The following is an 11,682-nucleotide window of genomic DNA, read 5'->3' as shown; positions in this document are numbered from 1 at the left end:
CGTTGTGGCACCCAGTCATGTTGAGGTCAGGGATCACAGCCACAGGCCTACATTTGGCTAGATAAATGACTTCTCCTCGCGCAACTGCAGTGTGCCCAGGACCCCCATATGTATAAGCGAATTATTGAGGAGACAGCAGAGCAATAGAAAGGAGGTTCTGAGTAATCCGGTTATGTGCTTGACACCGATCGTGATTGAACAGGTCAAAAAGTTTGCTTACTTCTTGTCGTACATGGCGGAATGAATAAACCAGCTTAGAATTCACGAAGTTGAGAAGACGCACGTCGACTGCGGTTACCTTCCTACGCAGTGGGAACTTGGGACCGTTAGAAGATAATAAGGTAACAAACAGACTCGGATACTCGGTATAAAATGACCTGTATCCGCAAATTATCTCTTGTCTGTTATTTAAGAGCACTTGGAAATCGTACTCCGCATAGTGTACGTGAACGTATTCAATAGAGGTGTTCCCTGCGACATCTCGCACCAACGTCCCGGGGCCCTCGTACACAAGGCTCTTCTCAGACTCCGATCCCTCACAGGATGGAGTTGGGACCGTCCAGAAAACATCGCCGTAATCTACGTCAAAACATGTCTCGTCTTGGAGTTTACAGTTATTTCCGTTGGGGAACTTTATTAGGCTCTCCTCAACTGAGACGATGGCGGTCCCTGGCGAGATTGTTATAGTTAGTGTTGTGTTGATAAGGGGGCGATCGTACTCTCGGCCATTTCTCACCATGTCGGCTCCGGGGGTGCAGGATCCAAGTTAAGTCTTCGACGGACGGTTCGGCTTTTTTTAAAAAAAGTCTACTCTCGATCACGGTCAGAAATGAACTGCCTGGACATTCTTTATTTTACTTTCATCAAACCTCACAATAAACAAAACGATATTGCCTCCTAGCCTAAACAATCAGAATGATACGCGATACCGCGCGGATGTTTTGTCGTCGTCAGCGATAATCCGTGTGACCAACTGACGAATGACGATTGCTTTACTTTGCTGTGGTGCGTGGGCCACTGGGTGATAACTGCTCTCCCCCGAGTGTTGAGCCTCCTGGGTCAACGTTAGACGGTTAGCCCTGCCGGAATGGTTGAAGCTGGTTGATAGTACTGGACGTCTTTGGTAGCCGTGGGTGCCTCGATGGGTGAAGTGTTGGATCGGTCAATTTGAATGAAGGTGCCTTGAGAACGAAATTTGAACATAACGAAAATTATGATAAAAATGATGATCGATGTCGAGAATGAAAATCCTCCTATGAGAGACCAGGAATTAGCTGCCGTTGCGGATTTAAGATGTTGCAATTGTTTCAAATGCTGGTGTTGTACTTGATGAAGTGTGTGGATGTCGAATTTACGTTCGAGTCCTTCTTCCTTTACTTTTAATCCTGTTGATGGGATGAAGATTCTTTGGTTAACTGTTTTGATGACGTTGTTGGTTAAAGTGTGTTCTCCAATGGTTATAGAACAATTTTGATACATGATCATAAATGATCCGGTTAGGTTCCTATTGGAGATTCCACATGTTGTTTGAAGATTGGTATTAATGTCGTTGAGAAGTGCGGTAGTTTCGCTGATTTTGGTTACGGAAGGGTGCTTGGGATTATGTTCGTATGTGCATTTGCTTTCCGTTCCCCTTGCTAGTTTGGAAACGCAGTTGTCGTCCGAAATGTCTTCGACGTCTGATTGATAGCATAGACTCCAATTTCCAAGTCGTTCACAAGGTGTTTTCTGTAGTAACAATTCGTTCTTGTTTCGTAAATAAATATTTCCTTTCAAATGGATGCGTTGAGAATTTTTTAAGATGGCTTCGATTTTCAGTACTTCGTAGACCGGATGATAAAACTTGGGGATGTTTACCACGTAGAGCAATAACTCGTTGTTTGTGCCGATGGTCAACCTTCGCAAAGTTGATGGCTTCTTCTAAGAGGTCCAGGTGCATGCCTTGGTTGCTTAGCAATTCGTCAATTTGGATGATTTCGTCCGTGGTTAGAAGCTTGTAATTGACTGTCCCTAATTTTGCAAATATTATGGCTTCCTGTATGCTTGCTATCTCCTGATTGATGATGTCTAAATTTAAAATCAAATGTAATACCTGAGTTTCTTCTGAAGAAAGCTTGGAATTTTGTTCTGTAATGTTGATGAGTTTATTAGTTATTTCTGTGAGGTTTCCTAAACTATCAAAAACTTGGTCGTTAATTTTGATTTGTTTGTTACTATTGTCGACCATTTCGTTTATGCCTTTTGTAATTATTCTAAGGTCGTCAGCGTCAGGTGAACCAGACATCCATTTCCATGCTCGTCCTAGCGCGTCCCAACGTTTTTGTTTTCGTCTTGGTTTGAGTTGTTTTATATTATTTCTTAGGTCGTCTGTCTTTCGTTTCAGTAGTGTGATTAGTTCTGGATGGCTGATGTTTACTGTGGATATGTGACTTTCTATCTGCGATATTGACTGTTCTATGTCCGTTATGTTGATGGCATGTACGAATTTCTGGTATCCTTCTATGATTCTTGCTTCTCCTATCTTCACTATGACTACTGGATCGTTGCTAACGTTGTGAATTTCGATGTTGTTACAAAGTATGTGTGGGATTCTGAAATTATTTAACATTGATATTTTTAACATTAGATTTATGTAGTTTGGAATTATGCTCGTTTTTGAATGTGACATTATTATTTTGTTGTACAAAATGTTTTTTAAATTTTGGTTTATGTTTTGCCCTGATTATTTTGTCCTTAACGAAGACTTCTTTGCCAACAACAAACTCTGGTGGGTCACGTCGGTTTTTATTGATTGTTGAAAGTTGTTTGTCTTGCGTTTTTGTTAAACTAACTAGAACATCGTCATAACGTTTTTGTCGAATTTCCTCTAGTCGATCGGGGTCAATTAGTTGGTCAGTATTTCTAGTCTTCCCAAAGACAATTTCTTTGGGTGTCATGGTGGTGGACGAGTGAATACTATTGTTGTACTTTTCGACAACTGTTTGAATGAGGTTTCGAACAGCCGTTTCAGGAGTGATCTGTTTTTGAATTCTATAGAGTTCTAGGATAGTTGAGTGGAATCGCTCAACTACACCATTGACTTCGGATTTATGATGGGGGGTCAAATACACACGAATATTCAGGTCTATCATCCAGCCGCGAATGGTTGGTGATTGTAAACCTTTTTCATTGTCTACAACAATAGATTCAGGAGTAACATGCGAAGTGAATATTGTCCATATTCCATCTTCAATATGGGCTGAATTTCTGGATTCTATAGGAACCATTCGACCGTATTTACTGAATTTGTCGATACTTGAGAGGAAGTAATGGCTTTCTATTTGGAAGGGTTCGCTTATAAAATCTTTAATATTTTGCGTAAGTTTTGGGAAATAAAACTCTCGCAAAATTTGTTCCTTATTTTCGTTAATACCGCGGTGAGCTCTTAAATGGGTTTCGCGAATGATTCTTTCTTGCTCTTCCGTGTTTGAGACATCTGTAAGTATTTTTTGTGTAAAGCGTATTTTTAGGAGACCAGCGCGACTGAAGAATCGTTTATAAACTTCTTGAAGTTTTCCTAAGATCTCTTCGGAAGTATATAAACCATTCAATTTAGAAGGATCAAAAAATTCTTTGAGTAATGAAGCCAGTATTTGATCAGTTAGACTTGTTCTTTTAAGGACTATACGGCGGACTCCTGGGAAGGGATTTGTGATTATTGTGTCTGGGCTATCATTTACTTTTTCAATAATGACTTGATTTTTAAAGACGTTAAGGGGGGCTTCAGTTGAAAGAATGTAATTAGTGTCATCATCTTCTGCCGAGTGTTGAGTTGGTGTAAGCGAGTAAATTTGGATGCGACTCAAGGCATCTGCGACAACGTTACTTCTGCCGGGTTTATACACGATCTCATAATCGTGTTCTTCTAAATATGATTTCCAATTTTTCAATTTTGCATTCACATTTCTGGGTGATAAGGAAAAAGTTAGAGGTTGATGGTCAGTAACTATTTTAAATTTTTGACCATAAATATAATTCCTGAATACTTTAAGAGCCCAGTAAATTGCTAACATTTCCTTTTCTGTTGCTGAATAATTTTCTTCAGCTCTATTCAAAGTTCTAGAGGCAAAGTGTATTGGTTTATCACTACCAATTTCACCTTGACTAAGCACAGCACCAAGAGCGAAATTTGACGCGTCTGTGGTGATCAAAAATGGTTTTGAAAAATCAGGGTAAGCTAAAACGTCGTTGCTAGTCAGAATGTTTTTCATAGTATCAAAACATTTCCGTTCATCTGGGTTTAAAATTATTTGCTTTTTTGAATCGGGATTCTTCTCCCCTCTCAAAAGATTTGTTAGAGGTTTTGCAATTTTTGCAAAATCTTTAACGAATCGTCTGTAGTATCCGATGAGTCCTAAAAATCCTCTTAATTGCTTAAGATCTTTAGGTTCCGGAAATTTCATGATTGCTTCAATCTTTTTTTCGTTTGGTTTGATTCCATTATCTGAAATCACGTAACCTAAGAATTCAATCGATGTATGCATGAATTCAGATTTGTCCAGTTGGACTTTCAAATTTGCTTTGTGTAGGGTCTTTAGAACTATTCTTAAGTTTTCATTATGTTCCTTAAGATCTTTTCCAAAAACTACCACATCGTCGATATAAACGTAGCATCGTTTACCGATGTGCTCTCGTAGAACATCGTTCATTGCTCGTTGAAAAATAGCGGGAGCGTTCTTGAGGCCAAAGGGCATACGAACAAATTCGTATTTCCCATAGTTGACCGAAAAGGCGGTTTTTTCAATGTCTTTGGGATTCATCTTGATCTGATGAAATCCGGAAGCCAAATCAAGGGTGGAAAAATATTTATTTCCTCCTAGTTGATCAAGAATATTTGATATCTCAGGCATTGGGTACCTATCAGATATCGTTTTTTTGGTTTAATTTTCTGTAATCAATTACGAGACGGAATTTCTTCTCTCCCGATGCGTCCATTTTTTTAGGGACGACCCACACTGGAGAATTCCATGGGGATCTCGATGGTCTAATTATGCCAGATTCGATCAGTTTTTTCATTTGTTTGTCAACTTCATCTTTGTATGCCATGGGATAAGGGTAAGTTTTTTGATAAATGGGTAAATCATCAGTGGTACGAATATCACAGTTTACATTCGTAACACAAGAAAGGGTACTGTTTGGATTATGAAAGAATTCCTGATAATCTTCTAATATTGGGATTAACGTCGATTTTTCTTGTTCACCAAGGTGTGCTAACCTCAGTTTTTCAGAAACTATGATTGAATTTACTTTCCTGGGTGCTGGTGTGGGTGTATAGAAATGTATAGGAATGTTTAGCGTTTTTTCCATGCCAAAAACTTGTAGAATTCCTTGGTTAGAGACGAAATTGAAATATTTGTTGAAAATTATACCTGTTCCTATGATTCCGTCGAAGAAAGTATGGAAATCAAAAATGGAAAATTCAAAAGCATGGTTAACAATTGGAGAAAAAATTGGAAGATGTGTAACCTCGGAAATAGCGTTATTTCCTGTAACACCTTTAACAGTTTGTCGAGGTATTTTAAAAATTTGTTGTCCGGAAGTGAGAGCCCATTTTTTGGATATTATATTTATGTTGGCTCCACAATCGATTAGTAATTTCATATATCCCTTATTAGTTGGGATTTTGATGAATGGTAGCGGCGAAACGTTTTTCATTCGAACCATTTTGCCACCCATTCGGTATCGTTCTCTAAAAAATTGCTCTCTTGGGCCTGATTAGTTTCTTCGCTTGGGGTTTCTTCATTTGCCGCGATGTTGTCGATATTCAAATTTTCCAGAGGCTCTAGCAATTCCTCTTCATGGAAAAATTCCCTACTTAGTTCTAATTGTTCTTCATACCATTTTTGGTATTCCGAAGGGTCAAGAACATGTTCCAGAGTATGTGCGGCTCTTTTTGCTCCTGGGTCATGTGCTCGCATAGAATCGCTTGCAATTCTACGTTGAGCTATCGGTCTATTACCATAATTCACATGGTGTGTGTGAATACTGCTGGTATCCATTGGTTCAGGACGTGGTTGGGGTTGTATGAAGGTTCTATTGGGTGCAAAAACATTGGGTTTTGCATGAGAGTTGAATTGATGAAAGTTTCGAGGAGGAGCTATCGGGGGTGCTCTATAATTGAAATTATTTTGTGGAGCATGGGAGTTATTTTGTTGAATATTTCTTGGTGTGATTGGGGGTGCTCTATGAAGATTGTTATGAGCATTATATTGACGCGGTGGAACTGGAGGCCTTTCCACAAAGTTGGGTTTAGGCAATGGAGGTGCCGAAGAAGGGAGTGGATGCCAAGAAGGAACGTTTACCGGTGCATTTCGAGCGTCTAAATTTAAATAGTCCACGCAATAACTATAGGCTTGCGCCAAACTCGTTGGCCTAAAGTTTTTGCAGAATCTAGAAAGAGGGTCACCAAGTCCCCTAATGAATGTGTCCAATGCTATTTGGTTGTATAGGCGCATTAGCACCGTTTCAAAACCTTGCCATTGGTTATCCATGGCAACAGCTGAGCTTATTAGGGTTACGAGCTCCCTAACTCTGCTGTAATAGCTCTCAAGACTTTCAGTCTTGCTGCGTCTGAGCGATTTTAATTGATTGTCGAGAGTCATTAGATCTCTCTTGTCAGCATAATACAACTTTAGGACATCTTTAATGCTGTCCCATTGAGTTGGAGTATTGCTGGTTATGAGAGCGTCGTTCGCTTCTCCTTTGATTTTTCTTCTGATCGTTTTGATCAGAAGATGGTACTGAAAATTGCTTTTCAGATCCTCAAAAAGTTCAAGGACATCTTCGACATCCAAAATCCACTGGCTTAAATCGCGTGGATTACCGGTAAAGTCGGGGAGGCCTCGAACAATTTGCGGAATTTTTCCGCGATCCTCGAAACTAATGTTTCGATCAATAACGAATCGAGGTGCGGGATTTGGGATTGGAGCTGGGTTTGGAGCTGGAATTTGAACAGGGATTGGTACTGGAATTGGGATTGGATCTGGAACGGGAATTTGAGCTTGAAGTGGATTTTGCACGATGTTGAGGCGTGCGGGTTGTATAATTGGAAGGGTCATGATAAGGATTAAGGACAGGTGAACTACTTAATTAATCACACAAAGTTTTCACTTTCACACTTTCACACTTTCACTATTTTATTAATTACGGATTTATTTTGTTTTGGTTTAGGGTTAGTTCGCGCCTAAACTGTGATATTATAGTGGTTCGCTTACGGATGGGCCGGGCTTACCACTGTGTTGTTAGTAGGCGAATTCGCGTTTAGATTTTTGACACACTGAGGTGCGGTTTTAACTTATAAACTATTTCTTTCTGTTGTTAATAGTACTTACAAGAGAATCAGGAAGCACAATCGCATGCTGCGGGACAACGCCTAGGTCCTGGAAAGTCCTTTGAAGCTCAGGAAGTACGGTTTGTACTGCGGGACAACGCCTCAGTCCTGGATGGTCCTATTTCCGGGGTTGGGTATCCTGGTAGTGCACCTCTTCGCGCTCCGTCTCCTCAAATCACCAACTTGATTGATGATGGCTCTGGGTCCGGGATGACGAATTCTCTCTTGGAGGCAGCTGAAGGTGGCTTCGTTCGACTGAACTTATACAATTACTATCAGGTCCCAGATTCGGGCGCCAGTTAAGTCTTCGACGGACGGTTCGGCTTTTTTAAAAAAAGTCTACTCTCGATCACGGTCAGAAATGAACTGCCTGGACATTCTTTATTTTACTTTCATCAAACCTCACAATAAACAAAACGATATTGCCTCCTAGCCTAAACAATCAGAATGATACGCGATACCGCGCGGATGTTTTGTCGTCGTCAGCGATAATCCATGTGACCAACTGACGAATGACGATTGCTTTACTTTGCTGTGGTGCGTGGGCCACTGGGTGATAACTTCCATCAGAGGTTACTGATCCACGGCTTACATATGCATACCTAGTCTGTCCCTGTGAACTCAGCTGGATGTCGCTAAGGGCGCCATACGGAACACCTTCTTCTTATGCATAGTGTCACACTCGTGTCTTCCGATTCGGACAATCTCGGAGAACAATCCGGCATGATGAAATGTATCAATAGACTTTCCACATCTCCCCATTACACTTCTAGACTCCACATGACAGCGTTAGAATGGGAGCTCGTATCGCTCAGTTGTCTGCGTCACTGCTAGGTTTCTTTTACAATCAATGCAATTCTTAATGAATTGGTTGATAGTGTTTCGCATATTTTTCCAGTAGTATGATGCTCTTAGTTTATTTAGTAAGCTTGAGGTTCCAACGTGACCACCTAAAGGAGTCACGTGGTTTTCTAGGATTATTTTGTCAATATCGGTTTTGTTTGTTATAATTTGTGCTGGTATTTGGAGATCTGTTGTAAAGCGCTTTAAACGTTTCAGTTTTGATTTTCGAAAAAATCACACTGTTTCTTGCAATTGCTATCTTCTTGATGTTAAAATGTTTGGCCATTATGTTAATTGTTTCAATTATTTCTTCGACGTCTGTTATAGTTGAGCACGTATTTTCAGAAAATTGCGCTTGAGCAAGATTCTTTTTCAATTTTTTATCAAATATTTTCATTATCAGCGCTGATTGAATTTCGTCAAATTCGATAATTAGTTTAGGAAGATTAAACGCATCAATATTATTCACTGAATCGTATGCTCTAAGGTGATCAGTCTTTGAGTTACAGATTTGAGTGTCATTGTTGGGATTGCTTTTTGTCATTGATCTTGTCTGTATTGGTAAAACAGAGATAGTTTTGAGTTCATCTGAATCAACAATTACAAGAGAAAGTGCATCGGCGCCGACATTTAGCTTTCCTTCAACGTGTTCAATGTTGAAATCAAATTCTTCCAAATCAACTCGGATTCTAGTCAATCTAGACGAAGGGTTCTTCATGGAAAATAAGTATACGAAAGGGCGGTGGTCTGTCTTAACAGTAAACCTCCTTCCATATAAATATGGTCGAAAATGGGTGATTGCCCAGTGAATTGCAATAAATTCTTGCTCTATGGTGGACTTATTTCGTTCACCTTTAGAAAAGGACTTACTAGCATATGCCACTGGCAAATAAGTGTCGTCGTAGGGTTGAGTAAGCATTGCACCACACGCTACTTAGAAGCGTCGGTACTTAAAACAAACGGTTTTGTAAAATCAGGGAATTTTAAAATTTGTGGGGATACTAATTTATGTTTCAAAATTTCAAATGAATTTTTACAATCATTGGACCATTCAAACTTTACATTTTTTCTTAATAAATTATTCAAAGGGTGTGCCAATTCTGCAAAATAGGGTATGAAACGCCTATAGTAATTACAAAATGCAACGAAACGTCTTACGTCGTCTGCATTTGTAGGTGTAGGAAAATTAGAAATTGCTGAAAATTTCGATTTATCAGGCTTGATTCCTTCATTTGAAATATGATGACCAAGGCAGGTCACATCAGAACGAAAGAAATGACATTTGGCAGGGTTAAGCTTCAAATTTCGTTGGCGAAGCTTTTCAAAAACAAGTTCTAAATTTTGTAAATGGTGGCTAATTGAACAACCTATGACAATGATGTCGTCGATGTATAAAAATGCACAATCTGCGGGAAGAGCACTTAAAGCGATAGTCATCATCCGCTGGAAACTGTTAGGTGAAATATTGAGACCGAAAGGAAGCCTCTTAAATTCGAAATGGCCGGTTTCAGTGGAGAAGGCTGTAAATTGTTTTGAAGCGTCATCAATTTTCAATTTGATGAAAACTGGACATCAGATCTAGAGTAGAGAAAAAAGAATAGAAATATTTTGCTCTACCTAGCTGATCTAAAATATCGTCAATTCTAGGAAGTGGGAATTTATCTCCTAGAATTTTCTTATTCAGTTGCTTTAAATCTATAACGAGACGCCATATTTTTATCATCTGTCGTAGTTTTCTTAGGAACAACTAGTATTGGTGAGTTGTAAGGGGATACCGAAGGTTGTATAATATCTCCTTGCAACATATGGTTTTTAATTTCTTCACGATGAATTTCAGGGAGTCTGTAATTTTTTATATAAACCGGCGAATTGTCCGTCAGATTTATTTCTGTTTATAAAAATTGTTACTAGTAAGATTATCAGTTTTTAAAGCAAAAATATCCTGATATTTATTGCACAAATCAAATACTTTAGATTTAACGTCTTGCGGTGTCTGTTCTAAATGTAGTTCGGACACTAATTGTTGTTGCCTGGTATCATCGTTCGGTAAATTATTAAATGAATAAATTTCGTAATTTTCTATATTGGACAAATGATTTGAAAAGTTTCGTTTAATCTTGACCGTTTCGTTCGTACTGTTCAAAAATTTAATAAAAGGGTTGTTGCAATTAACTATTGAATTAGAAATAAATACTCCTGGTTCTACTTCATTGGATTTTATTAGGAATGTGTTTTGAGTGTCTGCGATATTTATGCGTCTGAACACTTCACAACGTGGTGGAAGAAAAATATTCCCATCAATGTCGTCATGAATAGGGATTTCAAAGGTGTCAGAATTACTTCGACCTGATAACATCCAGGTGTCGTAATCGATTGTACAGAAATACTTGCATAAAAAATCTCTAACAAGTATTCCGTCGGTAGGGATTTGGTAAATTTTGCTCTATCAAATGAAACTTGTGTTGTATTTGCTTTTGGTTTGGTAATGTAATTGTTGCTATTGATGTACCTAAGGTTGATACTGAAAGATCATTTATTCCGGAAATATTGCATTGGTCATTTCAAGCGTGTGCTAGAATAAGGGCGTAAGTCGCATGATCGATTTCTCTTCATCGATCCTCTCTTCTGTGAATAAAGGTGACAAGATGTGGGTTTGTTAGCATTTTTTCACTTCAGACCGTTTGCAGTAATGCAATCTTGAGCCCTGACGTGAAAAAGTGCCGAAAAACCCGCATCTTGTCACCTTTATTCACAGAAGAGAGGATCGATGAAGAGAAATCGATCATGCGACTTACGCCCTTATTCTAGCACACGCTTGAATTTGTGTTAACAAAAGTTTATGGATTTATTTTGTGTGTCTTGAAAATAGAAATGTCAGCTCCAGAATCCACCAGTAGGGTGCATTCTGTTTCTATGAAATCTATCCTCAAAACTACGAAATTACCACAACTGGGGTTTATTGAAAAGAATTTCTTTGCTGTTGATGTTGTAATTGCGCTAGTTGCATCGGAGGGTTTAGTTGTTGTGCTTGTTGGTTCATTACTCCCCAATTTGTGCTTGATGTTGGGGGACCGGTAAGTTTCCCTGGCTGTTGAAAAATATCCGACGCCCAGGTGGTCCTTGGTAGCGTGGTTGATGTTGATAACTGTTTCCACCACGCCAATTATTGTTACTACCCGTCCTGTAGTTGTTGGAAAAATTTTGGTTGCCGTTGTAGCGGCCATTATGAAAATTATTTCTACCGCGGGGACGGTTACCTCGACTGTTGAAACCGCGGCCACGACCTCTGAATTAGCATGGTGTCCTCTTACTTGAAAAACTTAGCACTTAGCTGATTTGGAGAGCCATCATAAGTGTTAATTAGGGCGGTGCCCAATCTTATGTCTACTGCTGGCATTACTGCAACTTCCCTACAGGCCGCCCTTTTTAATTTTATATAGTAAACAACTGCCAACACTAGCGTGAATCGA

The 11,682-nt window shown here is 39.2% G+C and overlaps 1 long non-coding RNA gene across 1 annotated transcript; it reads right to left on the bottom strand.

Annotated features, from left to right (window-relative positions):
- Window positions 1-817: 817 nt before the first annotated feature.
- Window positions 818-8,215, bottom strand: LOC110680872. Its single transcript, XR_002503011.1, has 2 exons — window positions 7,371-8,215; window positions 818-1,181 (listed from the first exon to the last, which is right to left on the bottom strand). It is a non-coding gene; the product is annotated as an uncharacterized LOC110680872 (long non-coding RNA).
- Window positions 8,216-11,682: the final 3,467 nt, after the last annotated feature.

This window comes from Aedes aegypti, unplaced genomic scaffold, assembly GCF_002204515.2.
Source record: "Aedes aegypti strain LVP_AGWG unplaced genomic scaffold, AaegL5.0 Primary Assembly AGWG_AaegL5_hic_scaff_1938_PBJ_arrow, whole genome shotgun sequence".
In the NCBI taxonomy this organism is placed as follows: Eukaryota; Metazoa; Arthropoda; class Insecta; order Diptera; family Culicidae; genus Aedes; species Aedes aegypti.
This window is presented reverse-complemented; position numbering and strand designations above follow the sequence as displayed.